This window comes from Myotis daubentonii, chromosome 14 (assembly GCF_963259705.1).
Source record: "Myotis daubentonii chromosome 14, mMyoDau2.1, whole genome shotgun sequence".
Taxonomy (NCBI): domain Eukaryota; kingdom Metazoa; phylum Chordata; class Mammalia; order Chiroptera; family Vespertilionidae; genus Myotis; species Myotis daubentonii.
The window spans coordinates 35,339,845-35,354,350 of record NC_081853.1 but is presented as its reverse complement, the minus strand read 5'-3'; the positions used below and the strand labels follow the sequence as shown (position 1 = coordinate 35,354,350).

The 14,506-nt window shown below is 42.2% G+C and overlaps 1 protein-coding gene across 1 annotated transcript in view; it reads left to right on the top strand.

Annotated features, from left to right (window-relative positions):
* Window positions 1-3,923: 3,923 nt before the first annotated feature.
* The window catches only part of LOC132215581 (collagen alpha-4(VI) chain-like), a 101,761-nt gene continuing 91,178 nt past the window's right edge, over window positions 3,924-14,506 (top strand). Inside the window, exon 1 of the mRNA XM_059663999.1 lies at window positions 3,924-4,022. The gene's annotated coding sequence lies outside the window, so the exon portion shown is untranslated. The remainder of the gene's footprint in view (window positions 4,023-14,506) is intronic.

The window sequence follows — 14,506 nt, the reverse complement described above, 5'->3', positions numbered from 1 at the left end:
TGGAATTTTCCCATTAGGAGGGTGGCTACCATTCCAGGTAGGCAAAAAGGAAAGTGACTGTTTCACCAAGTCATGGTTGCTCCCCTTTCCCCTTCTACTCTAGGTTCAGGTTGATGACATAAACTTGTCCTTCTCAAAAGTCCACTATACCCCCAAAGCCCCTAGGTCTTTTTAAAAAATTGTGACTTATCTCCTGACTGAGGTTTACCTGCTCAGTGTCTCTCTAAGTGCTTTTCATGGCCGTGACTAGCAACCTTGATAATTTAATCTGTGCTGCAAACAGATAGGCTAGAGGTGATAAAGACCACATAGGACACATTTGCCATCCAATAAAGTTGGGTTAATGTACTGAGCAGGGGACCACACACCAGAGGGATGATGGGGCGCCTTACCAGACAAAGGAAGACACAAACTTGGTATATAGTATTGGGGGAATGGGTGGGGTTTTGGTAAAATTTCAACAAAGCAATGCTGTGCTTGCTCAAAGCAAAGCAAGGCTGTGTATGAAGGAGTCAACATCAGGCCTGGGCTGAGATGAGAAAACTCAGGATCCAGTTTCCTTGGAAACTAAAAAGTGAGGATAAATGTGGAATGTTGTGTGTAAAATCCTTATCTGAAGCCCTGCACCTATGTTGGAGATTGAGGCTGTTTTTCTGTTAAAATGACTTAGATCCTTCAGGCAAGAATGAGGTGTTCATTCTCACGAAATGTGGTTGCAAACAGCAAAGTTTTTTGACAGTCTGTGTTTTTAGAGAACACGTTTTCTCATGTTCTTTCATTAATTAACAAAAATATTCCCCCCCCTCTACCCCAGTTTTGCAGGAGAAATTCTTTCCCCTCCACTCATCATACATGGTGGGGCAAAAGGCAGGTTTACAGTTTATTCTTGGTTTTTAAAAAAATGAATTATTGTATTATTTTCCATAAGAACAACTGTAAACTACCCTGTATACACATACTCTTGATTAAGGCCTCTTGAAATAGGAGCATGACTTTCGTAGTCAAGCATAACGGAGTGAGTTAAGGTGGAAATGCTATGGCAGTTACAAGGATAAGTTGGAAAAGGTCTTTGGGAGTTTAGGTATGTCACTGTGGCAATTATATGCCATTTATTCACCTTGAAAATATTTGTTGAGCTTCTACTATGTGCAAAGGAGATACAATTTCTATCCTGGAGCAGCTCACAATTTAGTGAGGGAAATATCATGGAAGGAGACAAACCCAGAACTCCAGGATAAGGGCCATAGTGGATTTTGGCATAAACGTTTGCGAAAGCAAAGAGGAAGGAACTGTAAGCTCTGATCTGAGGAATTCGGTCCCACTCATGGCAAGAATAGTCAGCGAAGGGAAGAATCGGAGGTTTTAAGGTGAGGAGTTTGCATTTGGAAGATCTGCCCAGCACAGCTCTGAGCTCACCCGCCTCCGGTGTATAGTTCCTGAGCACAGCCTCCCACCACAGAGTTGAGCTTCTCTTCATGAGGCTTTCTCATTGCTAAGGTTGCTCACAGGGCAGCCTGGAAGTGTCGAGGATTTAATCCTTCCTTTCCTTTAGGGGCAATCCTCACTCACTGAGGAGTGGCATCTGGTGTCCAAATCCCAAATGTTTTCCAATAGGACGTTTTTGAGGGTCATTATTCGTTTCTCTGAGGGTACCTGGTGGGCTTGAACCCCAGTGGCCTGCAGAGGTAACACACTCATTAAGGCACACTTTTTGATTTTCATTCCTTTAGGTCTTACTTTCTATATTTCCTCTCTTGCTTCCCTGGATTGCTTTCTGAAAATATCGCCTACACCCAAGTCCTTGTCTGAGGTTCTGCTTTTTAGGGAACCCAAATTAAGATAGCAAACGTCTCCCCTGTAGGGGAATAGTGCACAAGGAGGAGTGGGAAGATGGCTTGAAGGTCAAGGAGAAGACCCAGAGTAGAGGAAAGTGGTGAATGCTCTGAGGTAACAGGAGAAATAAGGACCTTACTACCTACCTAGGGTCAGTGTTAGAGTTCAACACCATGAGCTTAAAGCAGTGGTTCTCAACTTTCCTAATGCTGTGACCCTTTAATACAGTTCCTCATGTTGTGGTGACCCCCAATTTCATTGTTACAAATTGAACATAATTAAAGCATAGTGATTAATCACAAAACAATATGTAATTATATATGTGTTTTCCGATGGTCATAGGCGACTCCTGTGAAAGGGTTGTTCGACCCCCAAAGGGGTCGCGGCCCACAGGTTGAGAACCGCTGGCCTAAAGCCATCGTAGGTTCTAAGCTACTGCCTTGGGGAATGACAAGGAGACTAGAGGAGGGGGAGGCTGTTGAGTGGGTGAGTCACAGGGAGAACTTGGCTTTCTGAGCAGAAGGAGGGAATAGAAGACTGAAAACACTGGTTGGCACTAAATATCTGAGCTGAACACTTGTTGCTGAATAATTTTACATGTGATAACTTGATTATTTTCTCGAGGGAATCAGAACATTTGGTGAGCACTTGCTGCCTCAGCTCTATGTGAAGTGACTATTTCTGAGTAGAACAAAACTCTGCTGTTATCCCCACATCGTGAATAATGAAGGGACAATTGATAAAGAGCGAAGTAACCTATCATTTCGGAAGTTATCCTCTATGTAGGATGCTCTCTACGTTTTATGCCCAAGTTAACAATCTTGGAAAAACACAGAGAAGCTTGAATTTAACTTTGCTAGTGACATACTGTCTTTCTAATGGCAGCTTATTTCAGGAAACTTTATGTGACTCCATTTTCTCAAACACTCAGGCCAGAAACTAAACAACACTCCATCCCAAGAACGGGCCTTCAGATTTTGAGACACTGTATACAGAATGTGGTGGAGATGGTAATTGACCACCCCCTCCTCCCCATCTATCCTCCTTCTCCTCCTTCTTTGATAATAGAGTTGAGCTGGGCACATGGCTGCCTGCGTGGAAATCAAATCTTAAGTCTTCCCTGCTGCTTAGTCTTCCCAGACTAAGATCTGACCAATGGAATGTGGTGGAAGGAATGTGAGCAACTTCTGCTTTGCTGACTGAGGAGAAAGTCTCTAGGTTTAGCTCCTTCTCCCTTCCCACTGGCTACCCTGGTAGTACTTGCGGAAACCTCAGATGACACATTGAACATTAGCCTGGGTCCCTGAATGACTGTGTGAGGAAAGCCTCTTGCTGACTTGGAATACCGCACTTGGACTAAATTGTTCTTTAAGCCATATTATTGTGAGGTCTCTTGTTATAGCAGTTTAACTCTTACCCTAACTCCTATATTCGCACATGTAATTACTTATATATTTCCTTTGACTCTATCCTGATCCCGAACCTGGTTGGTGTGAGCTAGTTTAGAGCATCCCAGGAGGATACAGACACTTGAGCTTTACTCTGCCTGGTAAAGGTTATCAGTGTAAGGAGTGTCTGCCATTGTTCAGTGTATTAATTTATCCTTCCCTCCATCCGTCCCTCTACGCATCCATCCAAACATCCATTATACATGATGTTTTGAGACCTAATATGTGCAAGACTCTTTGCTAGGGGATAGCCAGGAGATATGAGTGACACTAAGCCGAATGGTACCCAGTCCCTGCTCTCAATGAGCTTATAGTCTAGAGACGTTAGGTGGAGAATAAATTATTAAAGTAGGGATAGTTAGGGTCAACTTTAATTCCAGTAAATCTTAATTAAATTTGAAAAAGGCTAGTTTAAATTATTATTATTATTTTGAGAATGCTCTCCCTGGTAAGTTTTTTAGTTCATTTTCAAGGTCAGTGTTCACAGAGTGAAGGACCATTTTTATTTAATGGCAACAAAGCATGCCTAAGCACAAGCAATGTGTTACTCACCATAAACACAGTCCTTGCTCCTCCCCTCTGCCCCCCCGCCCCCCGCCCACTTCCCCCTGGGAGAGTATTAAACACTGGACAAGCTGATGTGTATCCTTGAGCCTTCCTGTACTCCAGGCTGGAACAGCTTCTTAAGGGATGAAGACAAGAAGGAGAAATTGAAAGGACCAGCTTGCAAGGCTTTTCCAGGTAGGAAGAAATGCCTTCTCCCAGGGATAGTTTTTATTTGGGAACTCTAGTTTGTTTCCATTTATTTTTGCAAATACACTGTTATTTTTCATTTCTAGGCAGAGATAGAGACAGACACATATAGACCAGTGATGGCGGACTTATGACACGCGTGTCAGAGGTGACACGCAAACTCATTTTTTTTGTTGATTTTTTCTTTGTTAAGTGGCATTTAAATATATAAAATAAATATCAAAAATATAAGTCTTTGTTTTACTATGGTTGCAAATATCAACAAATTTCTATATGTGACATGGCACCAGAGTTAAGTTAGGGTTTTTCAAAATGCTGACACGCCGAGCTCAAAAGGTTTGCCATCACTGATATAGACAGATAGAGGAGAAAGAGATAAAGACCGAAAGAAAGACGTTGAATAGCAAAGAGATGGAGAACCGTTGAGACAGGGAGAAAGACGCAGAGAAAACAAGCAAACCCAAAGACTATGTTAGATATACAGAGGAAGAGGAAGCTCTAAAGCTAGGACAAAAAGAGACCTGCAATTCTCTGGACTTTTATTGGGCAGGAAGATGTAAGATATCATGAGATTGCTTCCAGAATTTATCTTCTGTGTGGAAAGGTGAAACTGACTTAGGGGACTCACACATGTCACATGAATTATTTCACTGATGCAAATCGTTGGGAGACTTTAAGAATGAAGATTAGCTGAAACCGGTTTGGCTCAGTGGATAGAGCGTTGGCCTGCGGACTGAGAGGTCCCAGGTTCGATTCCGGTCAAGGGCATGTACCTGGGTTGCGGGCACATTCCCGGTGGGGGATGTGCAGGAGGCAGCTGATCGATGTTTCTCTCTCATCGATGTTTCTAACTCTCTATCTCTCTCCCTTCCTCTCTGTGAAAAATCAATAAAATATATTTAAAAAAAAAAAGAAAAAAAAGAATGAAGATTAGTGTTAGAATGGGAGGTCTAAGGAAGAAGAAAACACTAGAGCAGTGGTTCTCAACCTTCCTAATGCCATGACCCTTTAATACAGTTCCTCGTGTTGTGGTGACCCCCAATTTCATCGTTACAAATTGAACATAATTAAAGCATAGTGATTAATCACAAAAACAATATGTAATTATATATGTGTTTTCCGATGGTCTTAGGCAACCCCTGTGAAAGGGTCGTTCAACCCCCCAAAGGGGTCGCGGCCCACAGGTTGAGAACCGCTGTACTAGAGATTTAATGAGTGGACAGACTTGGTAGAGAGATAAAACTTAGCTAAAAATGACTCTCCCTCTTAGAGCATTCTCAGGGCCAATAGGGGCAATTATGAGTTAGAAATAAAAGTTTTCATCCCTTTAGTTTGCCAGGATTCATACAATTTGACTACCATTATTTTCCTTTCCATTTGACAACCAGACATAATTTTAATAATTAAGTTAAATGATTATTTCCATTTTTAATGAAAAATTTAAAGAATACAACAAAATTTAAAGAATTCAGAGAACACTCAACACTTAGATTCACTGTTAACATTTTTAATATAATTGTTTTCACATATCTACCCCTCTATTCACTTTAATCCATCTTATTATTTTATGCATTTTAAAGTAAATTATATACATCAGTACACTTCTCCCTAAGTACTTCAGCATGCGCATAATTTGCTAGACTCAAGGAAATGATTATTTTGTAAAGATCTGCAAGAAAAGTTAAGATGAAATTGATCAGTTTTAGATTTTTGTATGTAATTTCTGAATAACTGGGGCTGATGTTTCTACACTTAAATTCACTGAACAAACATAGGGATGGTGATGACTATTAAGGATGACTTCAGTGGGGTGAAAGGGAAAAAATTTTGGCTGAAAATTATTCCACAGGATCTATAAGAGAAAAATCTATCACCTTTTTGTCTTTTTTGTATTGATCTTCAGAAATAAAGAAATGGGATCAGGGAATACCAAATATAGAAGGGTCCTTTTTAAAATTTCAGTCCTTGAGTGGGTAACCCACAGGCTTTTGAAAGTAGTCTGCCATCACATAGTTCTGCTGGTAGTTTCTGACTCATAGGAATGGGCTTTGAAAGATCAAGGGATGTGTTTATCTTGACACTGAATAAAAGTACTAAAGCCATGTTTATATTTTTTCAGAAACAAAAAATATGATGTGTTACAGAGTCACTAGGAAGTGAAATGATAGATGTTTTCTCCCTGATGTTTTGGCCTGAAATATTCTGAATCTGAAAACATGATAACTCCTTTAAGAAGATCATACAGAAAATTGTTTTGGTCAAACATTCCACTCTAATCTTGTGTCTTATATTTGAGCTACTCACTATCTAAGACTTAGATTCTAAGTGAATTTTTGTGGCAGTGAGTTTTAGAAGAGTCATCCTTCTGATCGTATCTCTCCCCTGCACCCCCTTGGGCGTGGGTTACAGTCACAGCTGGGCTTCATCTGAGATTCCTCAGAGACCTTACACCCGCCGTGGGCAAATTACGGCCCGCGGGCCGGATCTGGCCCGTTTGAAATGAATAAAACTAAAAAAAAAAAAAGACCGTACCCTTTCATGTAATGATGTTCACTTTGAATTTATATTAGTTCACACAAACACTCCATCCATGCTTTTGTTCCCGCCCTCCGGTCCAGTTTAAGAACCCATTGTGGCCCTCGAGTCAAAAAGTTTGCCCACCCCTGCCTTAAACCAAGTACCTCCTTCCAATACTATGCCCATGATCTGGTTTTACCCATTCTACAAACTTGCCAAATGTTTAGATTTATACTGTTGCTGTGATTATATTTTTAATACAGATGAATAAAAATATAACTGTAATTAAAATGTAAAAGTAAACCCAATTGGCCTTGAGTCCTTCATTTACCAAAAAGTAATGGCATAGGGCACCAATCTTTCCAAGAGTGTCTCTAAATCTTTGTATAGGACATTCTATCTTAAGAACAGGAAGTCATTTATTCCCCTTTCCCCCTCCCATTGATTCTTAGAGGGGGAAGGGAGAGAGAGAGAGAGAGAGAGAGAGAGAGAGAGAGAGAGAGAGAGAGAGAGAGAGAGAGAGAAATGGTTGCCTCTCGCATGGCCCCAACTGGGACCGGGGGTCAAACCTGCAACGCAGGTACATGCCCTTGAGTGGAAATAGAACCCATGACCCTTCGGTATGTGCAGGTTGACATTCTTAACCACTGAGCCACACTGGCCCAGGTGGAAGTCATTTTGAGCAAATGAATTTAAGCAACAGATATTTGTCGAGCACCTACTATGTGCCATACCCTGGGGATACATCATGGAAACAAAAAGATTTCTCATAGTGCTTCTAGCTAAAGGTGGGATTGTAACAACAGATAATAAAAATCATGATGAATATTATATAGCATGTTAGGAGGCAATAAGAACTATGAGAAAAGAGGAAAAGCAGAGCAGAGTAAGGGGGGTTGGGTGTACTGGGAGAACAAGGGTGGGTAGAATTTTAAGTAGAATGGCTAGGGTGGATTAACCGTGAAGATGATATTGAAGCAAAGACTTGAGGGAGGTGAGGGAATTCACCATGCATATATGGGGATATGTGGGAAAGAGTGTTAGAGGCAGAGGAAACAGCATATGCAAAGACCCTAACAGGGACTGTAACTGGCTACTTGAAGAACATCCAGTAGGCCAACGTGATCAGAGTTTAATGAGTACGAGTGAGAGATGAGTCAGAGAGAAGCTGTGGGCCAGATCACACAGGGCCTTGTAATCTTTGTCTTTTTACTCTGAGCAAAGCAGGGAGTCACTAAAAGGCTCTGAGCAGAGGTGACTTAGGTTTTAAAAGTATTTCCCTGAATATATATTGAGACTAGACTTAAGGGAGAAAGGTTAGAAGCAATAGAGGAGATGGTGGCTCAATACAGGTTGTGGGAGAGGATCAGTTTCTGGATACACAGCTTTAATGGAGAGCCAACAGGATTTCCTGGCAGGTTAAAAATGTAGGAGGTGTATGTGAGAGAGGAGTTTATGGATTTGGGTTGTGCTATGCAAAGGTTGCACTTGACATGAATTGAGAGAAATGAAAGAAGGGAGTTTTTTTTTTGGTTGTTTTTTTTTTAAAGAGCAAAGAAGGGAACTGTTCTAGGTGCTGAGCATATATAAGGGATGAAGACACAGTCTTAACAAAGACTGGTTATTCATTGAAATAAGTGCACAAGGTTCAGAGAAAGAACAGAACAGGAAGCGATTTGCCATCAGGCTTGGGTTCGGGAGGTAACATCTGAGCTGGGTTTTCAAAGGAGCCTGCCAGGTGTGTGTGTATGTGTGGGTGTGTGTGCACATGTGCACATGTGTTGGGGCCAAGGAGTGGAGTTCATCCTTTTAGATAGAAGGAAGGAATAAGTGACATATGGTGAATCTGCAAAGTCTAAGTGAATTTGGCAAAAATACACTATGTTATAATTTTGTAACCTTCAGAAAGTTAGCCTAATCAATGCATCTTACAATCTATAAAGGAATATCTATCTTTCTGAGGGCCAGCTGATGCATTTAATGGGTACTTTTTCAATATATTTTTATAAATTTCTTATGCACTATTTAAGATAAAAAAAATGATGCAGAGAATAATAGTTCAATGGCACTTTGTTATTTTAAGCTGAAGTCCTGGAGACCAAAGTAAAAGATTCAGCTCAAGCTGAACCGGTTTAGCTCAGTGGATAGAGCGTCGGCCTGCGGACTCAGGGGTCCCGGGTTCGATTCCGGTCAGGGGCATGTACCTTGGTTGCAGGCACACCCCCACTGGGGGGCATGCAGGAGGCAGCTGATCGATCTCACTCATCGGTGTTTCTGGCTCTCTATCCCTCTCCCTTCTTCTCTGTAAAAAATCAATAATATATATATATATTTTAAAAAAGATTCAGCTCAAAGAACATAGGCAGCTAGCTTCAAAGAGCGTGTGTCATCCAAGTGACCACACTGCCGCCAGCTTGGTGTCACACCAGGTACCCTAGTCCTTTGATTTAGGGAGTCTTCTCTCACTGCTATGAAATTTCTGTTACAACCCAAAATCTCGCTTTCATCACAGCGTGGTTATAGCCTAGACATAAGGAAGCAAAAATGTCATCTCAGCCCTTTGATTCAAGCAAAGCATTTCTCTTGGAATAAAAACTGCTGAAGCTTGGTTCTGTCAATGAGAAAGGATGGAATTTTGGGGACTTTGTTCCATAGATTATCACTTGACAGAAGTCATGGTAACCTCTCATGTTTTGTAGCTTTTTTACAAAGTCCTTCCTCCCCCATTAGCTCATGCCATCCTGCCAAGTGGTGATGGCAAGGCATCATTGCCTCTATTTCATGCGGCCAGACCTGAGGCTTAGAGAGTTTAAGAGACTTCCAAGAAGTCACATAATAAGGATGTGGCAGGGGCGACACTTGAACCAGAAAATTCACAGTCAGCTTCTGTGCATATTTTACTGTTCCACACTACACTCTCTCTCCAGTGTCTGGGGCAACCTTCTTAAAGGACATAGAAATAAAGGACCATGTGTGTGACACCAGACTAGATCATGCAGAGGGCCAACTTACCCTTATTCACTATCTCGACCTACTCCTTCTATGTTTCCTGGTGGCAGGAAGTAAGGAGTGACAGAATGCCCTGACCTACCCATGGCCGTTGGAGAGATGCACTGATCTGCTAGTGGAATGTAGGCATCCTTCCCCAATGAAATGTTTCAGAAAGACAGGGTAGTTATTCCCAATTCCCTGGCAAGACCCAACTCATGAAATGCTGTGGTGGTGGAGTTTATAAGCCACACATAAGTTGAGTCTGAGTAAATATTTTTTATTGGATTAAATCATTCAGCCGTTTGCTTACCCATGTATATAATGTTCATAAAAGAAAATGTTCATTAGTTGGCTCCAATGTAGCCAGCACTACAATGATTTCTCAGACCAAGTCTCCACCCTCTATGTGTTCACAGCCCAGTGAGGGAGATAAACAATTAGGCAGGAAATGACAATGCAATATGGCAAATGACATCACTGATGTATGAACCAGGAGTTACAGGAAACGAGATGAATCAGGATATGAAGAGGGCCTAGAATAGTTAAAAAAAATGCCCAACAGCTGAGGTTTTGTTCAGTTTCAAAATTTTAAGCACCTCACAAATTAACTGTGTGTGGATCTTGTAATTACCATAGCTGATGGGAGCATCATGCCATCAGCACCCACTCACTGCTTTGCTGAGCTGTGGCATTGTCATCTTTACCCCTCCCGGGAGGAATGCTCCAGGACTCTGCATCTTGTTATACTTTTCTTTTGGCGCCTAATGACACATTAATTGTCATTGAAATGTTTGACACAGCCTCCCTCAAATATTTTGCAAAAAGTTGTATATGTATGATCCAAGCAGTCATAAGATTTGTGAATGGGCACAGAAAGCAAATGTTAATATTTATGCAAAAGGTTAAGGCTAACCTTTAGTTTGTTTTAACTGTCAGACATGCTGTGTGGTTTTTAACGTGTTGTATACAAAAAAAAATCTGTTTATGTCCCCCAATTGTTTGGCTCCTGGGGTTTCCTGTTGCCCAGATGTGGTACGCTGTGAGTCTGTCTTGTAGGAAAGCCAAATCTACGGTGCTTAAAATACGAGATAGAGAGATAGATAGATAGATAGAGAACATAGCTTCAGATTTCAAAGTATAGTTAGAAATTAAATAAAAAATGTGTTAAATTAATTTTGCATATTTGCATTGGGCCTTTCATCCAAATATATTGCAACTTCTGCTTATCTCTCGGTCATTTAATCATAAAGAGGAGGTTTTTGAATTGATCATCTCGTTCTTTTCTCCACCGAGTTAATAATAGACACTTGATTTTCTCCATGGGGAGCCCGAGATGCTGTTGAAGATCAGTGGAGCAGACATCTGCCTGGGCAGAAACCATTGCATACTAAATGCATGGAAGAATGGTTTTCAAAGTGTGGTCCCTGGGACCAGCTCAGCATGCAGATTCTCATGCCCCATCCCAGACCTACTGTACAGGAACTCCGGAAGTGGGGTCCAGGAAGATGGTTTTTAACTGGTCCTCTAGGTGATTCTGACGCAATGATCAAGCTTGAGAACCACCATCATAGAACATTAGAGATGGAATCTTTACTTTTATGGTTAAGGGGTCCACAGAGAGAGAACAGAAATGCTGAAGGAGGCTGGTATATAAAGCACTGCTAATTTAATTAAATGGAGTTAAGGTGGTTTATGGTTGAAGACTGAGAAACTTTGCCCAGGTCCTCTCTTCTGTCCCACCTTCTCACTTCAGGTATTTGAAAAAAAGGTCTCCATAAAACTTATCATGTCTTAAGAGCTTGTACAGCGCATTTGCTCCAGAAAGGCTTACCCAAGTCCCAGCACTCCAAAACCGTAACTCCCTAGCCTAGACCTTGGATGAGCTCCATTTGGGTGTCTAAAACGTGTCCTGTGTTTTTGCACATGCTTGTTCACTTGCTATTTTCTTTTCATCCTTCAAGTCTCAATTCTAGTGACGTCTGCTCTGAAGCCTTCACCCAAGGGAAGGGAGGTGCTCACCCACTGTGCTCCTCAGCACCTTGTATAAATTTCTGCAGTATTTTGCTCACCTCACAATGTTGCAATTTATCCATCTCTGTCTCTCCAGTAGAGTTCCAAGTCCTCTTAGAAAAAGAACTACTTCTTTAATCTGTTATTTCTAGCAGCCAGTGTCTGGAGCAACCTTCTTCTTAAAGGACACAAAAGAAATAAAAACCATGTATGTGACACTAGACTAGATACTTGCAGAGGGCCGTTCTTGCCCTTATTCACTGCTCTGTCTGTGTTTCCTGGTGATAGGAAGTAAGGAGTGGCAGAGTGCCCTGACCTACCCAGGGCCTTTGGAGAGAGGCCTGATCTGATGGTAGGTATCCTTCCTGAATGAAATGCCACAGAAAGACAGGGGACTTATTCCCATTACCCTAGCAAGACCAACTCATGCAATGCTGGGGTGGTGGCAAATCAATGAAAAAGTTGTAAGAGTATCTCATGCCCCCATCCCCCCCAGAATTATTATAATCTACTGAATATTTGGGAGTAAATTCCTGATCTTAAGACCCTTTGCTTCATAATATATTGTGTGTATTTCTTAATAACGGGACATTTTCTTATATGACTACAACACAATGATCAAAATCAGGAAATTGGACATTGAAATAGAATTATTACCGTAATATTCAGTCCACATTAAAATTTTACCTATTGTCTCACTTAATGTCCTTTATAGCAATTTTTTTTTGCAATCCAAGATCATATATTGCCTTTAGCTGTCATATCTCTTTTTTAAAAATTTTAAATTAAATTGATCTTTTGGTTAATTCTCACCTGGGGATATTTTTTCCATTGCTTTTTCAGAGATAGTGGAAGGGAAAAAGGGGATAGGATGGAGGGAGGGAGGGAGGAAGGGAGATAGAGATAGATAGATAGAGAGAGAGAGAGAGAAAAAGAGAGAGAGAGAGAGAGGTGAGAGAGCCACATTGACTGGTTGCCTACTGCACATGTCCAGACCTGGGCCACGGAGTGAATTGGTAACTTAGGTGTGTTCCCTTGATCAGAAATTGAACCTGAGACCCTTTGGTCCTATGCTCTAACCATTGACCAACACCAGCCAGGGCAGCTTTAGTATCTCTTTAGACTTTTTTCATCTCAGTTTGTTCTTCAGCTCTTCTTTGTCTTTCATGATAATACTATTTTTGAGAGGCAAATGCCAGTTGCTTTTTAAGACTGCCCCCAAGTTTTTTTCATTTATATGATGGTTTCCTCATTATTAGATTTAGGTCATGGATCTTGAGGAGGGCTACCATATACTAGTAAGTAAGTGATGTTGAGTTTTCTCATGTGTAATATCAGGAGGTACTTGATGTTGGTTTATCCTATTATTGTTGACTAGAGGCCTGGTGCACAAAGTTTGTGTATGGGCAGGGTCCCTAGGCCTGGCTGGACATCAGGGTCTTCCAGCTGCCTGCTGGGGCCTTCCTTCATTCTGTGCCACCCCCTGGTGGTCAGCACATGTCATAGCGAGCGATTGAACTCCCAGTCTCCCAGTTGAACTCCTAAGGGGATACTTTGCATATTAGCCTTTTTAATATATAGACTAGAGGCACAGTGCATGGAATTTATGCATGGGGGCGGGGTCCCCTCAGCCCAGCCTGCACCCTCTCCAGTCCAGGACCCCTCGGGGGATGTCGACTGCCGGTTTAGGCCTGATCCCAGTGATCGGACCTAAACCGGCAGTCGGACATCCCTCTCACAATCCTGGACTGCTGGTTCCTAATCGCTCACCTGCCTGCCTGCCTGGTCACCTCTAACTGCCCCCCTGCTGGCCTGATCACCCCTCACTGCCTCTACATGACAACCTGATCACCCCTAACTGCCCCCCCTGCTGGCCTGGTCACCCCTAACTGCCCCCCACTGCTGTCCAGGTCACCCCCAACTGCCCCTTCCCTGCTGGCCTGGTCGGTCCTAACTGCCCCCACCCCCCACTGGCCTGGTCACCCCTTACTGCCACCCCTGCCAGCCTGGTTGCCCTTAACTGCCCTCCCCCCCCACCAGCCTGGTCACCCACAATTCCCCCCTCCCAAGTTTCCCCTCATTGTCCCCCTACCAGCCTAATCACCCTCAAGTGCCCCCCTGCCAGCCTGGTTGCCCCCTCAAGTGCCCCCCCGCCAGCCTGGTTGCCCCCTACTATGCCCCTCTGCCAGACTAGTTGCCTCTAACTGCCCCCCCCCCCCCGCTGGCCTGGTCGCCCCCAACTGTCCCCCTGCTGGCCTGGTCATCGCTCACTAACCCCCCTGCCGGCCTAGTCGCCCCACGCAGCCTGTTGTTCAGTCGTTTGGCCGTCCCTCACTAGCCCCCCTGCTGGCCTGGTCATAGGCAGCCATCTTATGAGGGTGTGAGGGTTAATTTGCATATTACCTCTTTATTATATAGGATATTAATTTTGGTCACTTGGTTAAGTCGTGTCCACCATGTTTATCCATTGCAGATACTTTTTTGTTCTCTTTATAAGTTATTTGTGAGGGGATACTTTGAGATTGTGTTAAAATACTGTTTTAGCATCACTTAATGACGCTTTCCTGAATCAATTATTACTATGGTGGGTACAAAGTAATTATTTTAATTGAACAAATTAATCTTAAAAAAATAAATTGTCCTAATGAGTTAAATGTTTAAACAGCAAACTTTGAGAGAAGTCTTTCTCTGCCCCAAACCTATGAGAATTATTTCCAGAAAGAATTGTTATCTGATGCTATCTCTACCTAATTGCACTTCATTTAATGGCTTTGTTTTTTGCCTCCACAATGGGCCCTGCATGTTCAACTGCAAACCCCCTTTAGCAGCTTAAATTCAATATAAACATCTTCATGGAATAGTATATATAATATAGATAGTAAGTCCTTAACATACAGACCTTTTTCTCTTTGTTGATATAGCACACACATATGAACAGCTGTAAAATGTTTATA